This window comes from Pinus tabuliformis, chromosome 9 (genome assembly GCF_031772625.1).
Source record: "Pinus tabuliformis cultivar Carrire ecotype Pingquan chromosome 9, CPIR1, whole genome shotgun sequence".
Lineage (NCBI taxonomy): Eukaryota > Viridiplantae > Streptophyta > Pinopsida > Pinales > Pinaceae > Pinus > Pinus tabuliformis.
Window position 1 is genome coordinate 1,190,382,451 of NC_142307.1, and position 13,346 is coordinate 1,190,395,796.

Below are 13,346 nucleotides of genomic sequence, written 5' to 3' on the forward strand. Positions count from 1 at the left end.
CAAATCCATCCATCTCCCAACTTTGGTTTTGAGTTCTGAAGTGGTCCTAGGCACTCCCTTGCCTCATTCCATCCAAACAACCATATTTCCTATGCTTTCAATCACCTTCAACATCCATCCCTTTTCTCTTGGCTGTATCCTATAGGTTTTCAAGGGAACTTGTAGGTTTTTAGTACATTTTGTAGGTTTTCCTATAGTGGCATATTTTGAGGCCGAATTGAGGGAAAACCTCTAGGAAGCCACACAAGGTCACCTAAGGGTATCCCAATAATTCCAACCATCCACCATAATCTCCAAGCCACATGCCACATCACCAAAAGAGATTAGCTTTCACACTCTCACATGAAAAAAGACAAAAATCAATGTAAACTTTGAAACGGGAACTGATATTATTACCTATTTCGTAGAGATAGAAAAAAAGTGACCTGATTTTGAAAAGTGGTGATACAGAACACACATGTTTTTTTTAGAGAATATTTTTTGGCACTTTAATTTTTTTTATGTACATTACATTTTAGAATGGTAGTGATTTTCATGCTGATTTGAAAAAGTGGATATTCTGCATCAAACCCTTTTTTTAAAAGACCTATTTTTTGGCTTTAAATTTTCTAATGTATAAAATGTAAATAATTATTTTGTAAATTTGATAATTTTTGAAGTGGTCGTTTTCTTCATATTTTCTTATTTTTTATTTTAATTTTAATTTTTTTGTAGTGAGGTTTTTATTGTTTTGTATTTTTAAATTAGAAGGTCGATATTTTGAATTTTCAATATTCTACATATTTATACATCCTTAATTAATTTTTCAATCCACATGAAATAATTGTTTCTAAAAAACAATATTTTTTAACAATGGACATAAAAATAACCATTTTTAACATAAATATAACTAAAAAACTACACGTTTTGATAATTTTTTGCTAGAATTGACATGTCAAAATCACATTTTTTATATGCAAATTTTAACTAAAAATGGTTAAATAATATTTTTTTTATCAATTTCATGTCAAAATAATAATAATAATCACTTTTTTTTTTCAAAAAATAATGATTAACTTAAAAATCAATGCGAAAATGACATGTTACAAATATTGAATGCATAACAACCCTAATTGAGTGTTTATTCTTCTCATAAAATGTCAAAGTCAAAACATTGCAAAGCTTGAATTCCAAGCATAACTTAAATTTAATCAACAATGTCACATAATACAAACTCTTCGTTCTCTATAGTTTCATCATTGTCTTCTTCCACAATATTTTCTGTTTCCTTTTGCTCATTTTCCTCCTCTAATGGATCTTTGATGTCTGTGAATCTCCCAATGTATGTCTTTCCAAACATTCCATGTAATGGTGGTTGGGGTTCCTTTGCCTTTTTTGCCACACATGATTCACTAAAGTCCGATTTCTTCAACCCAATTTCTTGCATTGCATCTGGAAGAAATTGAAGAGCATTAATTCTTTGCTGAATGAAATTGCACTGTATTGGATCTTTTTCAATTGCAATGCAATTTCTTCCTTTCTGAAGGCAACATGCTAGTGTTGTCCCTAATTATCAAGCACAAAAGAAATAATGAACTAAATTAGTACAATGACAAATTAATTAAAAAATAAAATATTGAAATTCAATTCCATATAATAAAACTTACCTGAACCAGAAAATAAATCGAGAACCCAATCTCCTTCATTTGAACATATGTCTATAAGATAGTTAATCAATAATTGTGGTTTTTGATAAATTTTAACTATCTCTCCTTTTGCTTCTTTGTCTTCATATGTTAGTTTTCTCACAACAGCATCATAAGTCAATATTTGGCTATGACTCTTTCCGTCTATCCAATTAAAAATCATAAACATATGGCTATCATCTTTTGCCCAACTATCAAGATGAATGAACTCACAATCATTTATAAATTGTTGATCTTCATTATTAAGAAGATTTGACTTTTGCCTGTAACATGAAATAGTAAAAGTTTAATTAACTTGTACATAAATAAATTTTTCAAAATTAATCAAATATACATTTTAAACGTCTTACCATGTAAACTGTATCCTTGAATTTGTTTTCCCCTTGAAGCTTGATAATATCATTGCCAATTGTGTGCCTGAATGAAATGTCACAAATGTCCATAATGGTGATGACGTGACTTTTACAAATCCCGCAACCACTTTACTAAGAGTTTGATAAGTATAAGGGTCACTCTCATAGTCAATGTTTGGAATATTGAAACCATGGGGAATATTTGCAATGACTAGGGCATAATCCCTTTTAGGTATGAGTTTAACAATGTCTTCATAATCGCCTTGTATTACTTGATATTTAATAGTGTCTAACCCATTCCAAATGAAATGATTAAGAGTTGGATCAAGTTGAACATTCTTAATACGTTGCTTCCTCAGTCTTTTGATCTTTTATTTTTCAATAAAGGTTTTGAAACTATCTAGCGCTCCTTTATCATCCTTCCTCATCTTTTATAAAATAAACAAATATATGTGTAAGTTATAAATTAAAAATAGTACACAGGTGAATAAAAATGAATGTATAAATCAAGATACCTTTTTAAATGCAAGATAAAAAGCTTTTAATGTTGATGTAGAACTTGAATCTGGATAGTTGCGTACAACATCATCCCAACTATCTTCATTCAAAAATCTAACCATTTGTTCTTGAATTTTCATGTAAACTTTGTGACTGCATAGATAAAGTAACAAAATTTTAATATAATGATATGTATAAAAAATACTACCAAGAACATGTTTTATTTAAAATATAATTCTAATCTAGAAATAAATAAAAATAATTCAACAAACTTACTTTTGAAATTCTTCAGACATTTCCTCCAATGATAATTTCCCTGACCTCACACGAGATAATATTGTTTTGAAAATTTTTCATCTTTCACTCCTTGCATTGCCCTCCAAGGTGTGATAGTCATATCGTCTAGAAGCTGCTTCATTTCAGGAACTGATTTACTATTGCTACATATCAATGGCTTAGATTTTTTGACCCTCTGGTTTTTAATGGCAATGTCTTCCCACATGCTAAAAATCTCATCTATCAACTTCCAAACATCTCCAGTTCTAAATGCCAATTGGAAAATGTTATCAACACCTCTGAATAAATCACTATTTTTGTTGCCTTTTCCACCTTTTGAATTGGTTTTCTCTTCAATTTGATAGCCTATTTCCATACAACATTCCTTTTGGAAATATGCAGTAACATTTATCCCATCCCCACCACATTTTTCTTCAAATTCACTATGAATAAAACTAACTCTTTGGATGAAAGTCATAGACATCCTATATTCATTATCTGAATTATGATCCCATGCCACTAACTTTGCTTCTGTATCTGATAAACCAGCGTAAATGATACATTTCATTGTTTCAAAACATGGGTTATTAGGATATTCCTCCATCAATTGTCTTTGAGCTTCTACAGAATGGTTCCCCCCAAGCACATAATAATTGTATTCAAAACATTTTGATTTATCAAATGCTTCTTTGTTGGGAACTTGAAGTGGATCAACAAGAAGCACATAACTAACTACATGACCATATGGATTGTACCTCATCAATGTCCTCAAGTTGTGAACATGCAGATGATGTGGCTTTCTAACTTGATATTGACATTGTCCTTCACTTGCCTTATAGGTTTTCCTGACATTAAGCTGAAATGTACGACCGCCATCAATTAAGTTTCTATTTGTCAAACTCTCTCGAATGGCATTTTGTTTTTTTTTTATAATTCCATCCTCTAAATCAGCTCCTGGTGTAACGATTTCTCTGATTTCTTTTGAAGTTTCACTAGGTTCTTGACTGCTGGTAATGACTGCTTCAAAATCTTCAACTTTACTTTTCTTCATCATAACATTTCGAACAGATTTATTCTTGGGCATTGTTACTTTTGGTCTTTTATGGCTCTTCTCAGTTCCAATGTCATCTTCAGTAATGGCAACATATTCTTCACTGTCAGTTTCAACTTCATCATCCTAAAAAGTAACTTGTTTACCCTTGCTAGATTTATCCACCAGAAGCCTTTTTTTCTGATTCTTTGGATGTAGTTTTGTAGCATCATCAATTACTACATTTTTATTGTTTTCCATATCTTCTTCTGGCACTGAGTGAAAACTGCTGACAACTTTCATGATATCATGCTCTATGAAATGAATGCCTCCCAACCTAATTAAACAACTTTCAACAAAATTTTACCAAACAAAATATCATATGTCGATAAAAAATAAAAGTTAAAAAAAATATAGCGAGACACTTTCAAGAACGCAAAATACAAACATAAATAACAATACTTACGATGTTTTGTGTCATCTCATTTATGATTTGTTTACACAACTTTGTAGATACCTCTCTCGTGTCATACAATGAATATGATAGTCGGTATTTAATCCTTTTATGTGACTTGGGAGCTTTTGTAAGTATGTAAACAACTTCAATGTCCGGTACTAAACACATATCTATGACTCTTCCCATCACCTCAAAAATTCCATTATCATTCGGTATATCAATATATAGATATATATTTACATTTGTGCTTTCTCTTTCTTTCACATAGCTAGATTCTTGATGGAAATTTCACCTCTTTTGAATTCTTCCAGTCTGAAATCATCTTCTTATCACTTGAGGCACTTCAAAGATTTGCAGCCATGAGCTCAGGTGGAGTTCATTCACCAATGTTTCTTGAAGATGTACCTTTAAGAGTCTTTGGTCCAAAAAGATTCACATGAATTTTCTTTGATGCCATTTTCCTGAAAAATAGAAACACATAAATCAGTAAATAACAAAAACATATTAAGTTAAATTAACAATGAAAATATATCATAAATTTTTTATTTGTATAATCAAAATCGCCCAGCCACCCCTAATGGGCGGGCGGGCGGGTCGCTGGGCAGGCGGAAGGTCAGGTGAGGGACGGCGGGGCGGGGTGGGCAGCCAGGCAGGTGACGGCCGGCAAGGGCGGCGGGCGGTCTGTGTGGGTGTGGGCGAGAGGGGTGCGCGGGTGTCGATGGGTGGGCGGTGGGTGGGGTGAGCATGCAGTGGGGACCAGGTGGGGGGGGGGCCGCCGCCAACCTCTCCATCCTCACCCGCACCCAACCCCCTTGACCCGCCAACCTCCCGATCCCCACCTGCACCCGACCCCTTTCCAACCCCACGCCCCCACGCTGACCCTCTTCCCTCACACCCACCCGCCTCTCCCCCACCCCTCTCGCCCCCCCACCTACCCAACCCCTCCCACACCCCCTCACACCTCCCACCCCCTCACACACCCCTTCACACACTAGGCACTCCCGCGCACCCTCGCCCACCCGACATCCCCACACAGCCCCGCCCATGGCCTCCACGTCCCTACCAACCCTTCCACCCGCCCTCGCCCTCGCTTCCCCTCCACTTCTCTGCCTGCCCCCTAACTCGCCCCCTCACCCCCACGCCCTCCTCGCCCATGGTTGCCCCCTCACCCGCACGCCCTTCCACCCACCCACGCTCTCCCCCTCACCCGCACGTCGGCACCCCCCCGACATTCTAAAAGAGTATGCATTAACATTCTAATGTAGAAAAAGTAAATCACAAATAAAACATTCCAAAATTAACTATGTATATATTATATGAAAGTAGTGAAAATAATAAAAATTTTAAATTTTATTATTTTTTTAGTCAAAACATTCATAGATCTATCTTGATTTTATATTTAATAAAAATGTAGAAGAATAAAAAAATTATGTAAACATTTTTTAAACTTTACGTTCAAAATGATATTTACATCTTGATATCTACTAAACCCAAAAATCTAATATTTTCAAATTTAAAACAATTTGTTTTAATATTTCATTTAATATATGTCTGATTTTTTTAATAAGTACAAAAAACATATGTAATGAATAAAAAAAGTGAAAATAAAAAAGTATTTGACCTAAAGTAATTATAATATACCACCAAAGATTTTAAATAAAAGATATATCACCCAGTCAAGCACGAAACAAAATGAACCGTGCACATTAAAAATCTTCGAAAATTTAACCATGAAAGAAGTGAATAAAATTGTTTGTAAATAGAAGGTGTATAACAAAAGTTTCCATTAATTCAAAATGAGTAACAACCATCGTGAGTGATAACCCTCCACTCCCCCCCTGCCCCTCGCACCCTCCCCCTCACCCAGCCTCCCCCCCACGCCCTCCCCCTCACCCATGCTCCCCCACCCTCCCTCCCTCACCCCCTCTCACGCCCCCTCACCCTCCCTCCCTCGCCCCCTCCAACCCCCCACCGTCCCCCTCACCCACCCTCACCCACGCTGCCCCTCCCCCTCCCGCTCTCCTGCCTGCGCCCTCCACCTTGCCCTCCCCTGGCCGCCCTCCCCGCGCCCTCCCCCTCACCCACGCTCCCCCTCCCCGCCCATGCCCACGCCCCGCCCTCCCTCCCTCTCTCCCCGCCCATGCCCCGCCCTCCCTCCCTCCCTCCCTGCCTACGCCCCACCCTCTCCCAGGCGTTGGCCAGTGCCACCCTGGTGGCCCGCCCCCCTGCCCGACCGGTGGCCGCACGATTCTCGGAATCGCCCGGCTCCTGGTTGGGTGATTCCCAAAATTGCCCGGCCATCGATCAGTGGGGGGGCGGGCTGCCAGGGTGGCGTAGGTCGGGTGATTCCAGGAATCGCTTGGCTTCCGGTTGGGCCGGGGGGCAGGCAGCCGGGGTGGCGCATCTAAGGCCTGTGCCACCCTAGTAGCCTACCCCCCCGCTCGACTGATGGCCAGGTGATTCCTGGAATCACCCGGCCGCCGGTCGGGTGAGGGAGCGAGCTGCCAGGGTGGCACAGCTGAGGCCTATGCCACCCCAGTGGCCCGCCGATTTCGGGAATTGCCTGGCCGCCGGTCGGGCGGGGGGACGGGCTGCCAAGGTGGCGCCGACCGAGGGCAGGGCATTGGCAGGGAGGGGGAGCGTGGGTGAGGGGGAGGGAAGGCACAGGGTGGGGGGGAGGGCAGATGGGAAGGAGGGCGCGGGGCCAGGGGGTGGGGGAGGAGGGGGAGGGCAGTGGGGAAGGGGGAGGGGGAGGGGGAGATCACCGAGGAGGGGGGAGGGAGGGAGCATGGGTGAGGGGGAGGGCGCGGGGAGCGGGGTGGGGAGATCGGGGGTGAGGGGCAGGGCACGGATGGGGTGGGTGAGGGGATGGGCAGGGTGGCTTAGGGCGGGTGAGGGGGAAGGCATGCGGAGGGCGGGTGAGGGGGAGAGTTTGGGTGGGGAGGGTGCACGAGGGGGAGAGCATGCAGGTGAGGGGGCGTGGGTGAGGGGGTCGATGTGGAGTGTGGTCGGGTGGGTCTGGGGGGATGAGGGTGAGGGGGAGGATGAGTGTGTGTGGGTGAGGGGATAGGGCCAGCATGGGCGCGTGGAGGTGGAAGGGGGGTGTGGGTAGGGATGGGAAGGTTGACGAATCATGTGGGGATGTGGGGGTGAGGGGTCTAGGTGTTTGGTGTTAGGGGATGAGTGTGGCATTGAGGGGGTGAAATGTGGAGGGCGGGTTAAGGGGGCAGGGGCACAGGGTGTGGATGAAGGGGGTGAGGGTGTCGGGAGGGGGGGTAGGAGGTATGGGGCGAGTCGGGCTGCGGCGCCCACCCCAGCAGCTCAGTCGCCCACTGCGGGGGTTGGGAGATTCTCAGAATCGCCCAACCCCCGGGATAGGTGGGCGAGTTGCCAAGCTGCCCCCACACCCTTTACTGCCCCCCCATGCCCTCACACCCCACCCGCTCGCTCGACCTCCCTGCCCACCCCGTGACACCACGGCGGCCCACCCATGACTGTTGGGCGATTGAGTTTGATTGGTCCCACCATGCTAATGACAACGTAATTGTTATTTTGGCTCAGAAAAATTATTAATTTAAAAAAAAAAAAAAACTTTTTCATTAAACTAATTTAATATGAAAATTTTCAAGGAAAAGAATTTAACTTACCTTTCAATTGCGATAATTCTTCGTTGAATATGTTATTGATAGCAATGTAGTTGCTCCACAAATTCACGATTCTTTCAACGATTTTCAAAAAACCTGGATGTGATGTGAGTAATAATGATAATGAAATTTTAATATATAAGTGAAATTATGGAGATGTTTTACCGTACGGTTAATGTGAGATAATTTGTTTTAGAATATATTATAAAAAAAATATATTCAATTGTTTAGTAAATATTATATACTTTAACTATTAAAATAATTAATGTATAAGTTGTAGTTTACAATTTTAATTTTAATGATTTATTTCATAAAAAAAATTAGTTTACATTTTTCAATATATTGTAGAATAAAATAATGGAGGTAAATAAATCTAACAAACTTTTTGGAGGGAAATATTTTCGCAAAACTTTTTGGAGGAAAAATTTCATTCTTTAAGCTATATAATATCTTTAGGAGACTCTCCATTTGTATCATTCAACATCTTCTATTTGAAAGGGATGGATTGTTCTAATAGTGAAGTTTCAATTTATACACCATCAACATCTTCATCGCATAACAACTCTATTCATATTGATGAATATAGCAGGAATTCTTCCACTATGAATAGAAAGTCAATTCTTCCACTTAGTCTTGATTCTAAGGACTATGAGAGCAGCACTGATGAAAGAGGGGATGGAGAATTTCAAATAAATAAAGAGTCATAGATTCCACTTAGTCCTACTTCTAAGGACTATGAAAGCAGCAATGATGAAGAGCATGATGGTGAAGTTCAAAAGAATGGAGTGTCATGATGTCCACTTAGTCCTAATTTTGAGGACTATGAGAGCAATAGTTTTGAAGAGCATGATGGTGTAGTTTGAAAGAATGGAGTGTCACGGTGTCCACTTAGTCCTAATTCTGAGGACTATGAGAGCAGCAGTTTTGAAGAGCATGATGGTGAATTTCAAAAGAATGGAGTGTCACGGTGTCCACTTAGTCCTAATTCTAAGGACTATGAGAGCAGTAGTGATGAAGAGTGTTATAACAAATTTCAAAATAATGGAATGTCAAAGTGTCCACTTAGTCCTAATTCTAAGGACTATGAGAGCAGTAGTGATGAAGAGCATGATGATGAATTTCAAAAGTATGGAGTGTCACGGTGTCCAGTTAGTCCTAATTCTAAGGACTATGAGAGCAGCAGTGATGAAGAGTGAGATGATGAATTTCAAAAGATTGGAGTGTCAAGTTGTCCACTTAGTCCTGATTCTAAAGACTATGAGAGCAATAGTTATGAAGAGCGTGATGATGAATTTCAAAAGAATGGAGTGTCACTGTGTCCTCTTAGCTCTAATTCTAAGGACTATGAGAGCAAAAGTGATGAAGGACAAGATGATGCACTTAGTCCTAATTCTAACGAGTATAAAGGTAGCAGTGACAAAGGATAGGATGTAGCATCTTTAATAAGTAAACAATCACATTTTCTACATAGTCCTAATTCTATGGACTATGAGAGTAGCAGTGATAATGCACATGACGAAGAATATCCATTAAACATTGAGTCAAATTTTCCATTCAGTCTAAATTCTAAGGACTACAACAGTAGCACTGAAGAAGGGGAAGATGAAGAATATCCTCCAAGTCAATATTTGAAAAGCAGAGATGATTATAGTGTGGATAACATTCCTCTTAATGATGATGAAAATCCTTATCCAAATGATGATCCAATGATGGAGATGTTGCCAAGAAATATTGTATCGAGGAGTAGGAGTAGACCTTTTCATATCAATGCAAGTTGTTCTAGTTATACAAGGTGTAGAGTAGAATATATGACGAGAAGAAGTTCTATCAGTGCTCTCCTTTCAAGTGAATGTTGTCAAAAATATTGCTTGAAACATATGGATTTCAAATTTGCATTAGAAAGCAGGAAGAGATATTTGTCAATGAATAAAAGCATTTAAAATTCATATTTAGTTGGGTGCATGCAATCTACATTGTCAGGTTATGATTATCATATTGGGATTTTATTTATCTGTAGAAAATCTTTCAAAATGTTTCATTCAATTGGTAATTTTCGTCTCTCGAGAATTCAAGAAAATTTAGAAAAGGATCCCGCATTTTATTCATAAGTACGTCATAAAAGACAGTTTGGGCCATTATCAAATACTACAATGTCATGGATGAAGGATTTATTTTCAAAGCATGGAGAGTGTATGCCAAATAGAGAGACAATACATATTCCAGATAATTTTTCAAGACAAGAAATCTACAACTTATACAAAGAATATGCAGAAGGTGCTAAGGGACATGGCCGGTTTATTGCATATCAATATTTTGTGAAAGTATGGAAAAAAGAGTTCAACAATGTCCGTATTCCTAAGAAGACAAGGATGGGGATTTGTAGTACATGTGCTTCTGTTAAATCAGAAAGGGACAAATGTGAAGGGTCAAAAAGAGGTAAGCATTCATAACTTTAACTTTTAAAATTGTATAGTCATCAACTATGAAAACATATTACTTAATGAATTTCTTTTATGTTGTGTAGATTTAATTCTCAAAGAACTTCAGGATCATCACGAACAACAAACAAACGAAAGGAAGAAGTTGTAAAAGCATTGAAAGAAGTGTTATGATAATCCAAATAAATATTTGGGTTTGATAATTGATGGTATGGACCAGAAGAAAACACTTTTACCACATTTTGTTCGCACACCCAAAAATTTACAAGAGGAAAATTTTATTCAGTTTCACTAGGTCGGTTGTATGGTCTTCAATGGGAAAATGTTGCCAAGGGTGTACTTCACAGCTCCAAATATTAATAATGATGCAAATCGGACCATAACCATAATTCATGATGTGATTTCTCATTGGTCTGGTAATCTTCCTGAAGTTTTGTATCTACAATTGGACAACACTTGCCATGAAAACAAAAATCAGGTTGTTTTTGGATATCTAAACATGCTTGTTGAATTGAGAATTTTTCAAAAGGTAAGGGTTGGTTTCCTTCTTGTTGGGCACACTCATGACCATATTGATCAGATGTTCAGTCATTTTTCAGTCATATTGAGGAGGAAGCAAGTTGGGAGCTTGCCATCACTAATTGAATGTCTTAAGAAATCATACATGCCAGAGCCTACTTTTGATGTGTTGGAAGAAACTGTTGAAATGCGAAGGTTTATTTTGGGATCATATGGTGAAGGGAAATGCATTGAACAACTTAATGACATTAGCTTCCAACATCAATTTTGTATCAAAAAAATTGATGGGAAAACACTAATATGGGGCAATAAGTATTCAACTACTACAGAATGGGCACCATCATCAGGTTTGCAATTTTTGAAGTTCATTCTAGATCATCCAATATTTGAATCAAAAATATTGTTATTACAATTAGTTGGTGAAGTTCAGAATGCGCGCAGACAAAATAGAGATATAAATTATTCTAATTGCCTGGAAGAAATTAAAAAATGTATTAGATATACATACGAGTATTTTGACATTGTTGATTCAGTTTGGTGGGAGTCATTTTTCAATAATCAAAGTGATATCATTTCAACAACAACAAATGAAGATATACCTTTGAAAAATCCATTTATTTGGCCACAAAACGTGTCGAATGAACATGAAGAAATAAAAATTATTGAACAACAACAATCTCAAGGTATTATTAATTCTTCACAAGCAGAGGAAAGAGAGATGTATATTGGTTCTAGAAGGTCCCGTGCACAACGTGAAGCCATGGAAGACCTCTATAGGGGTTCAGTTTAGGATATTAAGGAGGGTTGCATGATTACAGTGCTAGCAGATGGAGATCCCAATGGCTATCCATTCTGGGTTGCTAAAGTTATAAAGGTATTTACAGAAAATTAGGATGTTAAAAGTGTTGAAGTACATTGGTATGCCACAAATACACACCCGTTCAATGCTGTGTATAAGCCAGAAAAGGTAGTTGACAAAAAAAATGGCGGAAAGAGAAAAAGAAAGGGTACAAATATAAATTGCTACCGCACAGACATATTAAAATTGGAGGATGTTGACATACTTGTTTATGAATTCAATTTAACAAAGAGAGGAACTCTTCATTTAAAGATGATAGAGATTCTAAAAAGGTTGTTACCAGAAGGAACAATGTTGAGATGGGAGTCTGCTGAAACCAGTCGTAGATGCAGAAGAATTTTGAAACCTGAAGTGTTGGGCATGCATGTGGACTCAGATGGGGCACTAGTTGATGAAAGAGAAGAATATGGAACATCTTCGTCAGCATCCAGTCACTCATCTGAAGATGTCAATTCTGATGGTGTGTAAGAAAATATGAGTGATTTTGAATAATTGTTTAAGACAATTTATATAACTGATGTATGAATTGTATCTTGAAATAAAATTAATGATTTCCATATGGTGTTAAATGAGAAGTTATGAGGAGTTTTTATGTTGTTGGATAATATGTCTTAATTATGATAATTTCTATTGTTTAAAATATCTACAATGCAATATTAAATTAGAGATATAATGTATGTTTTATTCAATATACAAATAATGACTTTTGAATTCATTTAGTGATGTAATTCGTTCATAATGTCATGGTTTTTTAATTTTATAGTTGAAAAAAATTCAATTTCTTTTGTATCTAGCATGTTATGGTTGAAAACATGTTGAATTTACACTTAGGAAAGAAAAATGATATTCTACCAAAAATATTTGTGTTTTTTTCCTCATAAACAACTTTGTTTGGCACATAAAAATTTGGTTTTACTAGCATTTTTTAAAAAGTTTGAAAATTTACCCTAAAAAAAAATCATTGTTCCAGTATCATCACTTTCATTTTGAAGCTATATTTTGCATGAAAATTTCATAGTAAATTTCGAAGTCACTGCCATTTTTAAAACATGTTCAAAATTGACCTCTAAAAAATAAAATCATCATTCCAGTATACACATTTTAGCACTGTTTTTGATGTTTTTTCGGGGTTCTTTGGCCATAGTTCTCGTTTTGAGTTTATAGTTCCCATTTCAAAGTTTACATAGTTAAAAAGGAAAAAATATTTATTTTATTCATTTTCATGCACAGGAGTAGAAGGTTTGATGGTTTGAATCTGCATTCTTAGGATAGTAGGATTGCATACATGTTAACTTAGCATTCTTTTGAAGCAAAGCCTCTTAGCAGTTAGTTAGAAAATGGTGTGTTTTAGATTTGATTTCAGTCTCTTTCCTTGTACTTTCTTTCCTGCAATAGATTAATGTTCCATTTCGAACATTTCATTTTCTGCAATTAGTTTTGGATTTGACTTCAATGCATGCACTCCATTACAACATGACATCAAAGAAAGGAAACATTATATGCCACACATATAGTGTCTATACCTCTTAAGTTTGCACGAACCCTAGGTTGATAATTAAAGTCGGTAGCCTTGGGAGTTGCAGCATT